The sequence below is a fragment of the Microcaecilia unicolor genome, chromosome 3 (assembly GCF_901765095.1).
Source record: "Microcaecilia unicolor chromosome 3, aMicUni1.1, whole genome shotgun sequence".
In the NCBI taxonomy this organism is placed as follows: Eukaryota; Metazoa; Chordata; class Amphibia; order Gymnophiona; family Siphonopidae; genus Microcaecilia; species Microcaecilia unicolor.
The window spans coordinates 268,641,990-268,661,175 of record NC_044033.1 but is presented as its reverse complement, the minus strand read 5'-3'; the positions used below and the strand labels follow the sequence as shown (position 1 = coordinate 268,661,175).

Below are 19,186 nucleotides of genomic sequence, written 5' to 3'. Positions count from 1 at the left end.
TCTTTTCTTTTTTTTTTTGTCTCCATCTTCATGTGGTTTGAACTAGTCCAGCCTGGTAGGAAAAGGAACCCTTCCACGTGGCAGCTTCCATACTGTACCGGGGGTAATACTGAGCTGGGTGTGAGAGACAAGTTAGAGTGTCAAGATGAACTAATAGAAGTACTTCCTTTCCCCTATACCCAAATAAAGTGAGACCAGGCGGTTGGCTAAAGTTTCAAGGGCAAGCTACTCCCTTCTGGCTCTCAGGTTCAGGAAAAAGATATTGTTTCCTTCAAAATTATGGTGGTAACCTCACCATACAATCGACCTAGTCCCTTCCTTGGGGTTGGGCTTAGTAGATTTCATGGAAAATTACCAGATGTGGAGGGGCATTTTCAATATGACTTCTAAGTCTGACAAAATGTCCAAAATCTAAATAGGAAAGAAGGTCATTTTCGAAAAAGAAAAACGTCTATCTTTTTTTTTTTTAATACTGTTTTGGGATTTGGATGTTTTGTTTTTTGGTCTATTTTCAAAAAAAAAAAGTCCAAGTGTAAAATGCACAAAATCAAGCCATTGGGATGTAGGAGGAGCCAGCATTTTTAGTAGACTGATCCCCCTGACATCCCAAGACAGCAATAGAGCACCCTAGGGGGCAATGCAGTGGACTTCATAAAAAGCTCCCAGGTACACATCTCACCATTGCTCCCTTACCTTGTTTGCTGAGCCCCCTAAAACCCACCTACTACCCCCAACTGTACACCACTACCATAGCCCTTACGGGTGAAGGGGGCACCTACATGTGGGTACCAGTGGCGTAGCTACGTGGGGCCTGAGGGGACCTGGGCCCCCGTAGATTTCAGTGGGGACCCCCTCCCAGCGAACCCGCCCCCGCCGCCGCCTACCTTCCGTTTTGCTGGCGAGGGACCCCACTCCCCGCCAGCCGACGTCCTCTCCCGTAGAACGCAGCGGCACTGGCAGAGAAAAGTCTTCTTCCTTGCATGCTGACGTCCTCAGAGAACAGCTCTGTTCTCTGTGTCTGACATCCTGCACGTACAACGTGCAGGACGTCAGCATGCAAGGAACTTGGAAGAAGACTTTCTCTGCCAGACAGTGCCGCTGCGTTCTACGGGAGAGGACGTTGGCTGGCGGGGAGTAGAGTCCCCTGCCAGCAAAACGGAAGGTAGGCAGCGGCAGGGGAGGGTTCGCGGCAGGAGGGGGGTCGGCAGAGACGGGGGGGCGACAATGGCGGTGGGAGGGGGGCGGTGGCAGGGGGGGGCTAAAATGTGCCCCCTCCCCTCGAGCTGTGGACCCCCCTCCCACGCAAGTCTGGCTACGCCCCTGGTGGGTACAGTGGGTTTCTGGTGAGTTTTGGAGAATTCACAGTTTCCTCCACAAGTGTAACAGGTAGGGGGAGGTAGGAGCCTGGGTCCACCTGTCTGCAGTGCATTTCACCACTACTAGACTACACCAGGGACCTGCATGCTATTCTAATGGATCTGAGTATGAAATCTGAGGTTGGCATAAAGGCTGGCAAGTAATGTTTTTCATCACATTTTTGGGAGGTGGGAGGGGTTAGTGACCACTGGGGGAATAAGGGGAGGTCACCCCTGATTCCCTCCAGTGGTCATCCGGTTATTTAGGACACCTTTTTGTGCCTTATTTGTTGTAAAAACAGGTCTAGCTCAAAATGTCTTAGTTTTAGTCCTGGACATTTTTGTTTTGTACCATTATGGATGAAAAACATCTTAGGAACGCCCCTGACACGCCTCCTTGAGATTTGGACACACTTCTGACGGACTTCATAGAAAAACGTCTAAAAATAGGTTTCAAAAATACTGATTTGGACGTTTTTGTGAGAAAAACGTCCAAATGCTGCTTTATGCTACTTTTTAGATGTTTTTCTGTTTTGAAAATGAACCCAATAGTCTCATGCAGATTCCAGAGCACATACATCCCTGCAACACCCAGCATGTCCAGAATAGGGGACACCACCAAGCTCAGTGATACCCAAGCTATCCTTGTTCTTGAAAAGTAGCATGCATATCCAAAAGAGTCCTCAAACCCCTCATTAAATCACTAATACGGGTAAAATGCCAGGCCTCTACAAGAAATGAATCAGACCCTCTGAAACTTCACTTCATTTTTTGTGCATTCCAGTATCCTAAGACATAAAGAGACTTGAGTTAAAGAATGACTGAAAGTAGAAGGTGGGTGTCCAATATTAAAGTGCTTACACATTAGGGAAAGAAAAACCACTCCCCCAGTCATGAAAGCTTTATAAGTGAAATAAAAAAAATGTGACTGATGTTGGATCATCAATTACATTCCCATTTGCAATCAAGTTAAAAAGCATTCTTTGTTTTGGGTTGACTAAAACTGGGGTGCTTTTTTGACATCAACTGTACCAACACCCAAATCTGATATTCCTAAAGTGTATCCCTATAATTTACAAGCCAGGTTTCTTCAAATTACCCTCCAGAGTAAAATCTTAGATCTACTTCTTGCTTTTTAAAAAAACTCAAACCCATCACTTATGATTTAACTAACAGGTAATAATCTGCTAAACTTAAAGACTATCAGGTCCATTTGTCTCCTCATTGCCTGACATTTAAGTTGCAAATGGAGGAAGATTTTTTTTTTGTATTAAAGAAAAAAAAATTCCCCAAAAACCAAGCCATTCATCTACCGAAAGTCCTATATCAGACAGAAAAACAAATCAATACCAACTCCAAAAATAGCAAATTAGAACAATCGCTTGCATTGACATTTTTCCCTATAATCTAATTGCATCATATCAACATTTTCCTTTGAAAAACATGGTTTATTTTCTTCTGGTAAAAACCTTTTACAAAATTATTAACTGCTGGTCATATGGCACATAGATTTCTTCTCCAACACTTTTTTTTTTAAGAATCTCACCTATTCTGGCAAACAAAATCCATTTCAAGGCATAGCTAGATTGACAGCTCATAGATAATGCAGCACATTGACATACTGCAGATCCAGATACAATTCCTTTGCATAGTTTCTGCCCATCAGGACAGCAAGGCGTATAATTTTAGTAATCACCAACAGCGACATCTAAGGCATACATGTCTATCAGGTCTTGAATGGTGCCCGTAGAAAATCGTGGACTACTGGGAATATTAAAGAAACAAAAGTGGGAGAATAAGCCACAGGTAACTCTATATGAAGGTTCATGTTTCCATATTTCAATGAGGTGGTTTCTGATTGAGCCAGAAACCCAAAGAGGAGGAAGAGAAAATTGCCAGGCCATAAACAAATATGTAAATGCTGGCAAACTGCATTATGCAGGGGTTCTCAGCCCAGTCCTCGGGACACACCCAGCCAGTCAGGTTTTTAGGATAACCACAATAAATCTGCATACACTACCTCCATTGTATGCAACTCTTATCTCATGCATATGCATTGTGGATATCCTGAAAACCTGAATGGCTAGATTTGTCCTGAGGACTGGCTGAGAACCATAGGAGCCAACTTTTCAAAATTATTGGGGGTGCTAAGACCAATGGAAATAACTCCTCCCTGGACACATACAAGGAATTCTCTCAATATTGGGGGTGCTCAAGCACCCACAGCACCCACAGAGTCGGCTCCTATGCTGAGAACCATTAGTAAAGTAGCATAGAGAGGACATAATGAGCTCACTGTGCCATTTCCCAAATACCTTTACCCTGTACTCCTACAATCAACAAAATTAAACTAACTCAAGCCTGAGCTGTAAAACCCTTACCTTAAATACAGCACACTGACAAGAAGAGCCGGCAGAATCATACTGAACAGATGCAACAACAGTATTCTTAAGAGTAACCGAAGTCTGTTGTTAAGATAGTCGTAAGCAGTCACAATTTGGATACTACAGTAGTTTTAAGATAGGCTATGCCCATTGGCTAATATTAAGTATCTGTTCAACACAATTTTAATAAATCAGGTGTTGCACCTCCCCCCTCCATCTCAATGGTACAATGAGGAGTTCTCTGGATTTCCTGCTTCTGTGTGTTGTGTTGTGTAATGTGTGGAGGATGGGCCTTGCTTGGCCATGACTGGGCAGTGGGGAAACCTCCTGAATTCTGGAGTGAGATATAAAAGGATTTGTATCTAGTTGCTTGAGGGAAGTTCGTTAATGGAGAGATAGTGAAAACATACCATTATTTTCGTTTTACATTTCTATTCTGCCTAAAACTAGGCAGATAACAGTAAAACAATCATAATACTGAACAATAAAAAAACACAACAAATCGCTACAACAAACATAAAAACAAAAGAAATACACCTCTCCCTCGGTATAATGCGGTACTTGGGAACCATAACCAGTACCACTTTATAACGAAGGTTGCGTTATAAAGAAAGGCAATACCCGATCAAATAAAGACTCAATTCAATTATTTAAATCATTTTAATGAATGCAAATTGAATTTACAATGGCAAATCAAACTTACAAACCTTTTTATGAATGCAAATTAAATGTGCCCTTAATGAAAACGTATGTAATTCGCGACTTGGTCTTCAAGGCATATGATTGTCACTTAGCAAATTGTAGAATGCTTCTCAGCTGCATAACTTTGACAGGTTCTAGATCCTGAGTTTCAATCCATTTTAGAGCAGTTTCTAGCACATGTACTGTCTCAGATGAAGTCGGAACAAAATCATCCACGTCTTCAGGTAACTTGAGTGTATCATCTTCATCGGAAGCGTTGTCCATGAGCTGGCATGAATTTACCAACCTGATATCCAGGATTCTGCATTAGCAGATGCAACATATACTCCAAGCCATGCTAAATTATTTGAAATTTCTCAGATCCCTTCCTCATCAGGCTTTCCCAACTCCTCCTCTGGAAACCCTTTAAAATCGCTGCCATCATCCAAGTTGGGTAGATCAAGTGCTGCTCTGCCAAATGCATCTGAATGTCCTGCCATCCAGCACTGTTTTATTGTTTCAGCACTTATTAGATTCCACATCTCAGCACCAATGTATAAGAAGTCCTTTATAGATAAACCTTTCAGAAAATCGAGCACAGATAGGTTGCTTTCTAACATTTGGGTCACCAACTCTCTATAGTGCTGCTTAAATATGGAAATGACAACTTGGTCCAATGGTTGGATCCTGGAGGTTGTATTTTTGGGCAGATATTCAACCCTAACTTTTCCATCCTGGGATATCGGATTTTCAGGTGGGAGGTGGGCAGGACAATTATCCAGGAGCAATATTGCATTTTCTTTAAGATGTCTAGCCCGCAAATGTTTTCAAACAGAAGGAACAAAGTCATTATGGAACCAGTCCTGGAAAATGTCAGCTGTCATCCACGAATTTCTAGAATTGTTATACAAAAAAGGTAATGATTTCATGTTAACATGATGGAAACAACAAGACTTTTGGTACTTCCCAATGCATCGAGCTGTAAGTTTGTGGCTGCCGGTTTCATTGACGCAGAACAAGATGACTGTCTTTGGCTTGTTTAAATCTGTCTTTTTTTGCAGTCATCCTTCTACAATGCTAGTGTTTTATCTGGCAACATTTTATAGAATATTCCAGTATCAGCATTGTAGACCTGTTCTTCTGTGTAACTTCCAGCCTCGATAATTTCTTTCAGTTTTTGTGGGTAGGAATAAGCTGACTGCTCATCTGAAGATCTTTTTTTGCCTGCAATCGCTATTTTAGATATCCCATGCCTTCACTGCCATCTCCATAGCCAACCATCACTTGCTTTGAATTGACTGGATTCGCCATTAAGTTCTTGGTCAAAATTCTCTGCCTGCATACATATCATGTGCCCTGAGTTGGAATGCCCTTTTGCTGTTGCTGCATGAACCAAGTGAACAGTGCTAAATCCAAGTCCACATCTTGTGCTAACTCCGTTTTCATTTGAGACCGCATTCTTTGTTAATTTTGTGCAGGCAATCTGTGGTCTTTGGTTGACTTTTCAACCAGCCGCTCAGAGCTGATTCAGAAACCTGGAGATATTTGCTTGTGATTCACCATTATCAATGCACTGTATTGCTGTTAGTTTTTCTTCAAATGTATACGATTTGCACTTCAACGAATCACTTGCCATTTTCTGAAGCAATGCTTCAACCAGCAGAGTGCATTACCCATGTGTGAAGGAAGTGTGCTTCAACCATGTGAGCCAGGACCATGCATCAACCATGTGAGCTAAAACGGTATGCATCAACCGTGTGATTTGCGTGTCAAAAAAGCACTTGTCATATTAAAGAGCTACGAGCAAGAATCACGCTTCAACCATGTGTGCTGGGACCACATCATCCATGTGGCTTTTTCACACTAGGCTTGTACAGTATAATCACAGAAAAGGTACATAAGTTCAGGGAGTCATACAAGGTATATACAGTATAATCAAGCCAAAAGTTACAAAATTTCTGGAAGCCATATTCGCTACCAAGTTATTGTTGGAATGTAATTGTATTTTGCATGCATTGCCTGTCACCTATTATTTCTCTGTGATTACTCTGTGACCTCTGATGTGAATTACTTAGAGAGGTCACACAGCTATGCAACTTCCTGTGGGGGTTAGACACAGCAGATGCAGCACATGGAGCACATGGAGCTCATGATCTCTCCTAACCTGAGAGGATCTATGGTGGTGTGAGCATCCATTACCATCTAAGCACATGGAAGGAGCTGATAATACAAATGTATAGTAATATGTATATATAAGCCTGTCTGATTATAATCTAACTACAAACTGTGAGTAAACAGATGTTTTGTTACTTCAACTTTAAAGTGACTCAGCAGTGAATTATTCAGGGGTGTATGAGAGAGAGATGAAGAAAGAAATTAACATTTCTAAAGCTGAAGCTGTGTGTACTAAAATCTGCTAATTATTTACTACAAATAATCCAACAAAAGGGTTATGGGCCCAGGGTCCAGGAATTGAAAAAGAAGAGAAATATTACCAGGCAGAAAAAAAGGCCACATTTTTCTCTTAAGTTTTAAAGGAAAAATTCAGTCTGTCTCTCTCTCCCCCCACACAGCAGACAGAAGGCTAAGAAAATGGCTGAGGGAAGAAATTCACCATTTTTCTATTCTCTCAAGGTGCCTAAATTAACTGAGTTTAATTATCGGCAGTGGGAATTAAGATTCATATGTCTCCTTCGAGCAAAAAGATTAGATATATGCTTAGACCAAGACAGAACAGCTGAAAATATGGCTGAATGGGACAATGCAAACTATTATGTGAAGTGCATGCTTTTGGAAGCTCTCTCTGAAAAACAAGCCATATTAGTGGAGGGAAAAGATACACCAAAGGACATTTTATATAAACTGAGAACTATGTATGCAACTACATATGCAAAGCAGCAACCAATTTGGTTGGCAGAGTTGAATGAAACCAAATTAAGGGATAAAAGTAAATGTAATGATCACATTATGCATCTTATGTCTTCATTTCAAAAGTTAGAACTTTCAGGAATTCCCATGTGTGATGCATTGAAAAGAGCATTTCTTTTTACCTCACTATCAAAGAAGTTTGATGTTTTTAGGTCTGTAAATGAGGCCATTGAAGGGCAATCTTTTGAACAGGCAACATCAAAACTAAGGCAGGAATGCATAATAAATGATTCTGAGGAGATGTGTTCTCAAAGCAAGTCAGAGAGAAATGAAACAAATTTCTTGGCAAAGAACAGAGGAAGGCGGAGCTATGGGAAAACTCCACCCAAGGGCAAGCTGATTTGCTACTCATGTGGAAAGGAGGGACATGTATCTAAATGGTGTAAGGAAACACAAAACACTCCCTCTAGCTCACCTAAGCCAATGGAACTAAAGAATTTTCAAACCAGGAAATGTATGAAGGACAAAGATAAACACAAGGGCTTTCTAATGGCAGAAAAATCTTTGACTATGGTAAATAATAATTCAAATGAAAGTACTTGGATTTTGGATTCGGGGAGCACATGCCATTTAACCAATTGTAAGGATTTCTTTCAGGAAATGTGTCCAGAGGAAGGTATTCTTAAAACTGCAAACGCAGGGACTGCTAAGATCCAAGCAAAAGGGATTGGATTCTTAAAATGCAAAGTGTCTAATGAAGTTAAAGAAATTCCTGTAAGTGATGTCTTGTATATTCCCCAAGCAGTTTGCAATATGCTTAGTGTATCTACATTAGATAAGAAGGGATTTGTGATTCATTTTGAAAACAGTAAGTGCACAATCTCTAAAAATGATGAAGTGTATGCTGAAGCTTTTATGCATAATGATGTTTATAAGCTGAACATTTCAGGTGAAGCCTCACATATGGCGCAAGTAAGGAAGAATGATGGTAAATGTAGTCTGGAAATCTGGCACCGCCGCCTGGGACATCGTGATTTTAAGGTGATCCAGGATCTTTACAGTAAGCTACTAGCCACTGGCATTCAGATAAGTGCAGATGCTGGTAAAATGGAGAAATGCATAGACTGTGTTACTCAAAAGGGTGCGAGACCCTCATTTCCTGCATACACAGGAAATAGGAGTAATAAAGTACTGGACTTAATACACAGTGACTTATGTGGACCGTTTAATATCCCATCATTGGGAAATAACAGATTTGTGCTAATATTCTTGGATGATTTCTCTAGATATTGTGTGGCCTATTTGCTGAAAGAGAAAAGTCAAGTCACAGACATGCTGAAGAAATACGTAGCCATGGTGAGAAATAAATTTGAAAGAAAACCAAAGGTTCTTCAGACCGACAATGGTGGTGAGTTCACTTCACAAAGCATGCGCACATTTCTAGAACAAGAAGGCATTCAACATATCACAACAGTAGCTTACACACCAGAGCAAAATTCTGTTGCAGAGAGAAAATTTAGGTCACTTGTGGAAATGACCAGATGTATGCTGTCAGATAGCAATCTCCCTAAAAGACTATGGGGGGAAGCCATTCTCACAGCAGTGTACCTACAAAACAGAATGCCAACTAAAGGCGCTGAGCGCACACCACATGAGACATGGCATGGTAGGAAGCCAAACCTGTCACACATAAGAACATTTGGAAGTACAGCATATGCTCATGTACCAAAGCAAAGAAGGCATAAGCTGGATTCCACAACAGAAAGGGGCATTTTAGTTGGCTATGCTCCAGGACACAAAGGATATAGAATTTTGAATCTGAAAACTGGCATTGTTGGCATAAGACATGTTACATATTTTGATGAAAACAAAAGGGTTGATAAAGGCTGGATTATCCCAGATGAGCCTTATCATCCAGAATATGAAACTAGAACCATAATAGACATGCCAGTGTATATAAATGCCATACCAAGGCAGATGTCTGAAAGCAACTCATCTGTATCTAACGAGGAACAGGCAGAGGAAGCAGACACAGAAAGGATCATTGAAGAAGACAGTACAGTTGGAGAAGGGGAATCAATTGGAGAAGGACTCTCAGATTTAGAGGATGCAGAAAGGTCGGACCAACCTGCAGTCAGACGCTCATCCAGGGAAAACAAAGGTGTTCCACCCCCAAGACTGTCTTACTTAACAAAGTCAGCAGAAGCTCAAGAGCCCTTAACATGGGATGAGATTGAGAAAATGCCAGCAGAAGAAGCTGCTGAATGGCATAAAGCTGCACAAGAAGAAATTGATGCATTGGATAAAAATAATACTTGGATTCTTACAAAATTACCTCCTGGCAAGAAAGCTATAGGATGCAAATGGGTATTCAAGTTAAAAAGGAATGCACAAGGAAAAGTGGAAAGGTATAAAGCCAGATTAGTGGCAAAGGGATATCTTCAAAATATGGAGAAGATTTTGATGAAGTGTTTGCACCTGTAGTGAAACACACGACAATAAGAACACTTCTGAGCATTGCAGTCTCAAAAGGCATGCAAGTCAACCACATTGATGTGAAAACAGCGTTTCTTCACGGAGATATAACTGAAGACTTGTACATGGAACAGCCAACAGGTTTCATAAATACAAAACAAAGACAGCTAGTGTGTAAATTAAACAAAGGTCTTTATGGATTAAAGCAAAGTGCAAAATGTTGGAATGATAAATTGCATGAAATATTGACAAATTTAGGATTTAAGCAAGGTGAAGCAGATAAATGCTTGTACACTAGGTGCACAAATGGACAATATGCATTCATTTTAGCTTTTGTTGATGATCTGCTCATTGCAAGCAAAAGTGAGCAAGAGTACAAGGACATTGTAAAGTGTTTAAACCTCAATGTTGAGATAAAAGAACTTGGTAATGTGTCATACTATCTTGGTATAGAAATTGAGAAACAAAATGATGGTTCTTATCTTCTAAGCCAGAAGCAGAAAATAAATGAGCTTATTGAAAGTTTAGGTATGCAAGATGCCCAAGTTGTAAGCACTCCCATGATCACTGATTTTCTGAAGGATGAAACAGTAAGAGAACCTTTACCAGATAACATCCAATATAGATCAGCCATAGGTAAGCTTTTATATCTAGCTACCACATACAGGGCTGATATAGCAAATGCAGTAGGAATTTTGAGCAGAAGGGTCAGCTCACCTACCAAATCAGATTGGACTGCAGTTAAAAGGATGGTAAGGTATTTAAAGGGTACCATTGATTGTAAATTAAAGATTTCAGCCAATAGTAATCCAAAACTAATATGTTACTGTGATTCAGATTGGGCAGGGGATCATTCTGATTATAAATCCACAAGTGGATATGTGTTTATGTATGGAAATGTACGCATTTCATGGGCCAGTCATAAACAAAGTATTGTGAGTTTGTCTTCTACAGAAGCTGAATACGTGGCCGTATCGGAAGCGTGCAGAGAACTGATGTGGATTGAAAAACTTATGCTGGATTTTGGAATAGCTGAAAAGAGACCAATCCAGATAATGGAAGATAATCAGAGCTGCATCCGACTGTCACAGAATGACAAGGTTCAGTCACGCACCAAGCACATCGCAACGAAATACCACAACGTGCGAGAGTTGGTGAAAGAAGGGGTCATCAGTCTACACTATTGTCACACCAGTGAGATGACAGCTGACATCATGACCAAACCGTTACCCAGAGAACATTTTGTGAATCTGCGTATAAAGCTTGGACTTTGTATGAATAAATAATTGCATGACAGTTATGCATGAGAAGGGGTTTGTTGGAATGTAATTGTATTTTGCATGCATTGCCTGTCACCTATTATTTCTCTGTGATTACTCTGTGACCTCTGATGTGAATTACTTAGAGAGGTCACACAGCTATGCAACTTCCTGTGGGGGTTAGACACAGCAGATGCAGCACATGGAGCACATGGAGCTCATGATCTCTCCTAACCTGAGAGGATCTATGGTGGTGTGAGCATCCATTACCATCTAAGCACATGGAAGGAGCTGATAATACAAATGTATAGTAATATGTATATATAAGCCTGTCTGATTATAATCTAACTACAAACTGTGAGTAAACAGATGTTTTGTTACTTCAACTTTAAAGTGACTCAGCAGTGAATTATTCAGGGGTGTATGAGAGAGAGATGAAGAAAGAAATTAACATTTCTAAAGCTGAAGCTGTGTGTACTAAAATCTGCTAATTATTTACTACAAATAATCCAACAGTTATAACCAAATTCATGTTATAATGGTCCACGTTATAACGAGGGAGCGGTGTACTGCCTCAACTCACATCGATATTAACTATCTAAATTTAAGGAAAAGCCTGTAAAAATAAGTGTGTCTTCAAATACTTTTTGAAGGTTAGAGTGGGGTGCAGGGGGTGCGCTGGATCGAGCACAGCAAGCAAAGAGGAGCAGTGAGGAATGCTTCCTCTGTGAAGGCTGGCTAAGCCTGACAGGACTAACCTAGAGAGGCAGTTTGCAAACTTAAACAGGAAGTGAGTGAAACCTACTAGGTGCATCCCATCTCAACCCTGGGGAAAGCTCATTCTGTTTCTAAATGATTGGCCTCCCTAGTGGATCTCAAGCACTTGGAGAAGAGTAATTTCATCAATTTGTTAGAATTCCTGATCTTGTTTTTCATATGAAGCAGAGCAATTCCTCGCTGTTTTGTATCTCCCCAGAGGTGGTGTTTCTTGTGAAGTGATTTAAAAAAAAATTTCATATAGAAAGTCCAGAGCACTGACACTTTTAGTACTTAAAAGTGCTGAACTTGGATGCATTGAAAGACTATTTTCTGTAAGTATGTTTTATAGGATCATCTTGAGGAGTTTGAAGTACCCAGCCTGGGACCCTGAACAGAGAAGAGGGGAAATCCAGCCAGAGCCTCAGAAGAGGATTCCAAAAATGACTAAGAGAAGGAACCTGCTTACGATCCAAGGGCTTGAGAGAGGGGATTACTGGGGCTTTGCTCATTACGCTTATCCTTTTGCTTTGGTCTTATTTTGTACATACTTTATTTTTATTTATTTATTTTTCCAAACGTATATCCTACTTTAAAGCAAAGTGGGTTACAGTCAAACATAGATAATTTAAAATACATAAGCAAAACACATCAAATCATATCAATTTCCCTCCCCAACAATTTTTAAAACCAATCTAACTTCATCTCTCAGAACAACTACTGGAGTCCAGCCTGAAGCTATCCTTCCAAGAAAGCCTTCACAAAACAATGAGTTTTTAAATATTTCTTAAACTGCTGTCTATTCACATAAAGTCTCAAATGCCCTGGAAGTTTATTTCACATAATAGGCCCAGTGATTGAAAATGCTTGTGCACGAGTTCTTCCAAAACGATATGTTGTAATAATCGGAATGCATAATTATTTTGCCATTTCAGATCGTAAAGGTAGCCTTGGTTCGTACATAGTCAAAATATTTGAAAAATGTACAGGTACAGCAGCATAAACCCATACGAACATAAGAATAGCCATACTGAGTCAGACCAATGGTCCGTCTAGCCCAGTATCCTGCTTCCAGCAGTGCCCAATCCAGGACACAAGTACCTGGCAAAAACCCAAATTGTAACAACATTCCATGCTACCAATCCCAGAGCAAGCAGTGGCTTCCCACATATCCATCTCAATAACAGATTATGGACTTTTCCTCCAGGAACTTGTGCAAACCTTTTTTAAACCCAGATACGTTAACCGCTGTTACCACATCCTCCGGCAATGAGTTCCAGAGCTTTGAGTGAAAAAACATGTCCTCCTATTTGTTTTAGAAGTATTGCCATATCATTTCATTGAGTGTCCCCTGGTCTTTCCACTTTTTGGAAGAGTGAAAAATCAATTCATTTTTACCTGTTCTACATCACTCAGGATTTTGTAGAATTCAATCATATCTGCTGATGAATCAATAATAAAACCTTAAAAAATAACTGTATATTTCACTGGCAACCAGTGAAGCTCTTTCAAAACTGGAGTGATGTGAGCAGATGTTTGAGCTCCCACAATCAGATGTTTTTCAGAGAACTGTAATTTGATGGGCTAAGATCTAGTACTTCTGTATTTTTATGCATGCCACTATCTCCTTGAGCCTCTGCTACTACTACTTATTTTGGTCAACCTGCAGAGGCTGGAGTCTTGCAGTGACATCCCCAAGTATAAAGAGTTACAGTCATCAATTCTGTTTTTTTTGCTTTGGAACTTTGGGTGCAATTTCAGTGAAGGCCTTTGAGTATTTTGCCTTTCTCCATCTGCCAGAACCCTTTGTTTTTTCTATTATTTTTGCATACCTCTCTGTGGCTACCCTCACCGCTCCATCATGCAGGTAACTAAGGAGTAAATGTTATTCCTGGATATACAATGGCACACTATGTCCAGACACCGACATTGATTATCCAGTTATGTGCGGCCTGCTATCACTTAATTGCCTATGTGAAACCGGACAAAAGAAAGCATTGTGTTTTAAGCGGTCCAATTTGTCTAGTTAACTTAAGTGATTAAAGGGCCCTTTTAGGAAGCAGGCTTGCTGCTCGTTAAAACGGAAGTAATGTCGGGCTTTCATAGCAGCCCGGTGGTAGTTCCCTCCTCCAGCACACAATTTTTGTAGCACTGGTGTGTACCCAGCAGTAATCAGGCAGTGCCTCACGCTGCACTGTTACCGATGGGTTAGCGCGGGATCCCTTACCACACCTCAATGGGTGGCGGTAAGAGCTCCCCTCCAAAATGGCCGCACGGCAAGTGCTTCACTTGTCGCATGGCCATTTCTTGAAAATAAAAAACAAAAAAACAAAGACCTGCCTTTTACCCGTTGAAGTAAAAGGGGGCCTCGGCGCAAAACAAAAACAAGCGCCGGCACCAGTGCAGGCCCCCTTTTGCTGCAGAGCGTAAAAAGGACCCCTAAGTACTTAACCACAGAACTGCCAACTCTGCCTCCGGACTGCCCACAAAATCGCAGGCTAAGGCTTTAGTGGTTATATTAGTGTTGATATTCAGCGGCACTAACCAGTTAAGTGCTGCTGAATATCAGCGGTAGCCCCACATAAGCAATTTAACCAGGCAGGAGCTTCTTCTTTGAATATCGACCCCTAAATTTCATCAGGATGCAGAAATTTGATGGGCTACAATCTAGTAGTTTCTGTATTTTTAAGCATGTCACTCTCTCTTTGAGCCTCTGCTACTACTACTTATCATTTCTATAGCACTACTAGATGTATGCAGCGCTGTGCACTTGATGATACCCTTGCCCAAACTATTATCAAACCAAAATCTCAACCCATACATATACGCAGACAACATAACAATTTACATCCCATTTAAACAAGATCTAAAGGAAATTTCCAATGACATTAACCAAAGTCTCCACATCATGCATGCATGGGCGGATGCAATTCGGCTGAAACTTAATGCAGAAAAAACCCAATGCCTAATACTTACCTCCCAACATAACAAGAACAAATTCACAGCCATTAGCACACCAAATCTGAACCTTCCAATTTCGGACACCCTGAAAATTCTTGGAGTTACCATCGATCGAAACCTAACACTCGAGAGCCATGTGAAAAACACAACCAAGAAGATGTTCCACTCAATGTGGAAATTAAAAAGAGTAAGACCTTTCTTCCCAAGAACTGGTACAGTCAATGGTGCTCAGTCATCTGGATTACTGCAACGCACTTTACGCCGGATGTAAAGAGCAGATAATCAAAAAACTTCAGACAGCCCAAAACACAGCAGCTAGACTCATATTCGGCAAAACAAAATATGAAAGTGCTAAGCCCCTAAGAGAAAAACTACACTGGCTCCCACTAAAAGAACACATCACGTTCAAAATCTGCTCCCTAGTTCACAAAATCATTCACGGAGATGCACCAGCCTACATGTCAGACCTGATAGACCTGCCACCCAGAAATGCCAAAAGATCATCCCCCAAATTCCTGGATCTGCACTTCCCTAACTGCAAAGGTCTAAAATACAAATTAATACACGCGTCAAACTTTACTTACTTGAGCACACAATTTTGGAACGCAATGCCGCGCAACTTAAAAACGATCTACGAATTAACGAACTTCCGCAACTACTGAAGACCCATCTTTTCAACAAGGCATACCACATAGATCAAACAATATGACTATACACAGCTCCTCCACACACATACAGAACGGTCTTATAATATCTACTTGTTATACTAATATCATGTTTCATCATTATCATGTTACCCAAAATCCTTCTTGATACACTACGATTACGTGTTTTTTTTTCTCCGTTTATCATATTGCCCAAGATCCTTCTATAACACTAAATGTCTATTCTCTATTATTTTTCCACTGATCATCATTATGTATTGTAAGCCACATTGAGCCTGCAAAGAGGTGGGAAAATGTGGAATACAAATGCAATAAATAAATAAAAAATAAATAAACATGTAAGAGACAGTCCCTGCTCGACAGAGTTTAAAATCTAATCTTATTCCTTTTATCTGTCACATTCTCAACCTCTCACTTTCCACTGCGACTGTCCCTGCTTCCTTTAAACATGCTGTGGTCACACCTCTCCTTAAGAAGCCTTCACTTGACCCTACTTGTCCCTCTAATTACCGACCCATCTCCCTCCTTCCTTTTCTCTCCAAATTACTTGAGCGTGCTGTTCACCGCCGCTGCCTTGATTTTCTCTCCTCACATGCTATTCTTGACCCACTACAATCTGGTTTTCGCCCTCTCCACTCAACTGAAACTGCGCTTACTAAAGTCTCCAATGACCTATTACTGGCTAAATCCAGAGGTCAATATTCCATCCTCATTCTTCTTGATCTTTCCGCTGCTTTTGACACTGTCGATCACAGCATACTTCTCGATACCCTGTCCTCACTTGGATTCCAGGGCTCTGTCCTTTCCTGGTTCTCTTCCTACCTCTCCCTCCGCACCTTTAGTGTTCACTCTGGTGGATCCTCTTCTACTTCTATCCCTCTGCCTGTCAGTGTACCTCAGGGTTCTGTTCTTGGTCCCCTCCTCTTTTCTATCTACACTTCTTCCCTTGGTTCATTAATCTCATCCCATGGCTTTTCCTACCACCTCTATGCTGATGACTCCCAAATCTACCTTTCTACCCCTGATATCTCACCTTGCATCCAAACCAAAGTTTCAGCGTGCTTGTCTGACATTGCTGCCTGGATGTCTCAACGCCACCTGAAATTAAATATGACCAAAACCGAGCTTCTCATTTTCCCCCCCCAACCCACCTCCCCCCTCCCCCCGTTTTCTATTTCTGTTGATGGCTCTCTCATTCTCCCTGTCTCCTCAGCTCGAAACCTTGGGGTCATCTTTGACTCTTCTCTCTCCTTCTCTGCTCATATCCAGCAGACCGCCAAGACCTGTCGTTTCTTTCTTTACAACATCCGTAAAATCCGCCCCTTTCTTTCCGAGCACTCTACCAAAACCCTCATCCACACCCTTGTCACCTCTCGTTTAGACTACTGCAATCTGCTTCTTGCTGGCCTCCCACTTAGTCACCTCTCCCCTCTCCAGTCGGTTCAAAACTCTGCTGCCCGTCTCATCTTCCGCCAGGGTCGCTTTACTCATACTACCCCTCTCCTCAAGACCCTTCACTGGCTCCCTATCCGTTTTCGCATCCTGTTCAAACTTCTTCTACTAACCTATAAATGTATTCACTCTGCTGCTCCCCAGTATCTCTCCACACTCGTCCTTCCCTACACCCCTTCCCGTGCACTCCGCTCCATGGATAAATCCTTCTTATCTGTTCCCTTCTCCACTACTGCCAACTCCAGACTTCGCGCCTTCTATCTCGCTGCACCCTACGCCTGGAATAAACTTCCTGAGCCCCTACGTCTTGCCCCATCCTTGGCCACCTTTAAATCTAGACTGAAAACCCACCTCTTTAACATTGCTTTTGACTCGTAACCACTTGTAACCACTCGCCTCCACCTACCCTCCTCTCTTCCTTCCCGTTCACATTAATTTGATTTGATTTGCTTACTTTATTTATTTTTTGTCTATTAGATTGTAAGCTCTTTGAGCAGGGACTGTCTTTCTTCTATGTTTGTACAGCGCTGCGTATGCCTTGTAGCGCTATAGAAATGCTAAATAGTAGTAGTAGTAGTAGTAGTAGAGGGGTTAGGAGTTAAAAGCAGCCTCAAAAAGGTGGGCTTTTAGCCTAGATATGAAGACGACCTCACTCCAACCTTCAATAGTGTACAAGCTCTAGAATAAAATTGGCACTTCGGCAGAGTGCTTACCAACAGCAAGCCCAATTGGAAGAAGTCTAATCTCAAGTCTTGTGTAGTGCCTGAGCAATGGGCCCTACCCAGAGTAAAACATCTCATTCTAATTTGCTAAAGACCACTTTTCAACCACTACCATTCCTATCTATAAACGCAGCAACAGCAGACCAGCAGCACAGAGACATGTCAAGCATGTGTTCATGGTCCCTACATCCCCCTCCATCTACTTCCTGTTTAGAAGGGACGTGTACACTGGGTGGGAAGCAGCAGTAACATTCTTGAGCACCAGGTAAGATTTTATTGCTTTCACTGCCACTACCTGAAGATGAGAAGAACCCAGAAGGAAAGAGAGGAGAGAAACTTACAAAATAGAAAGGGGGGAGATGAGATATTTTAGTGAGTTCCTAAAATCTTAGTTTTCCCATTGTGTGGGAACAAAGCAACAGAGAAGGTGACAATGGACAGGATGGATGAAGAGGTGCTGAATAGGGTGGCAGGTGGGGTTGTGTATTTTGATTGTTTTTATTATGAATTGCATTGACGCATATATGAAGCAACATATCAAGTTTCTGTAAATATATAAACGAATTCTTATGTGTACCTGCAGTAAACCAAGTAATAAACAGACTGTAGAAACATCCATCAACAACAAGTAAAGAAACCCTGGCAGCGTACCGAGATGGAATCAAACCCTGTGCGATATGCCCCCTGGTGTGGACAAGGGAGCAATTTTGGCATCCCCGTCTCCCTTACACAGGAATATAGAAAGTAATGGCAGATAAAGACCACATGGCTTATCCAGTCTGTCCATCCATATCATCTACTATCCCTTCCTCTCCCTTAGATATCTTATGTATTTGTCCCAAGCTTTCTTGAATACAGATACAGTCTTTGTCTCTACAACGTCCACGGGGACACCATTCCATGTATCCACCACCATTTCCATAAAGTAGAATTTCCTTAGATTACTCCTGAGTTTACCCCTTTCTTGTTCAACCTATGCCTCCTCATTTCAGAGCTTCCATTCAATTAAATGAGACTCATCTCCTGTATATTTATGCCATGGAGATCTCTCCATCATATCTCCCCTTTCCTGCACTTCTTCCAAAGTACACATATTGAGATCGCCGTCTGTCCCCATACGCTTTATGACAAAGACCACTGACCATTTTGTTAGCCGCTCCCTGAACCAACTGTATATCTTTTCGAAGGTGTGGTCTCCAGAATGGTACACAGTACTCTAAATGGGGTCTCACTAGAGACACATACAGATGAACTATCTCCTCTTTTTTCCTGCAACTGTAATGGTATCAGTTTATTATATTTTGCTGGATTATATATACACCAATATATTTGTGCAGCTTTTATATATTTGACACTGCAGCAGAGAGAATAGTTTCATTTCAAGCCCCTCTCTCTCCATCCCTTTTTCTGGGAACTTCTGATAGCAGGGATAGTTAATTACAAACACTTAACAAAGACAAAAGAGAGATATATAACTCTCTCTGCCCTCCCACCTAAAAAGACTGAACAAAAGGTGGGTACCTGGACGCTCATCAGGACATCTCTGAAAACCAAAGACCCAAGAGACCGAAAGTCTGGAGAGCCCATTGAAGACAAAGACTTCAGAGA

At 41.3% G+C, this 19,186-nt stretch overlaps 1 protein-coding gene across 1 annotated transcript in view; it reads right to left on the bottom strand.

Moving 5' to 3' along the window:
* Positions 1-19,186, bottom strand: part of PDE10A (phosphodiesterase 10A) — a 464,736-nt gene that overhangs the window by 316,592 nt on the left and 128,958 nt on the right. The window lies entirely within an intron of this gene.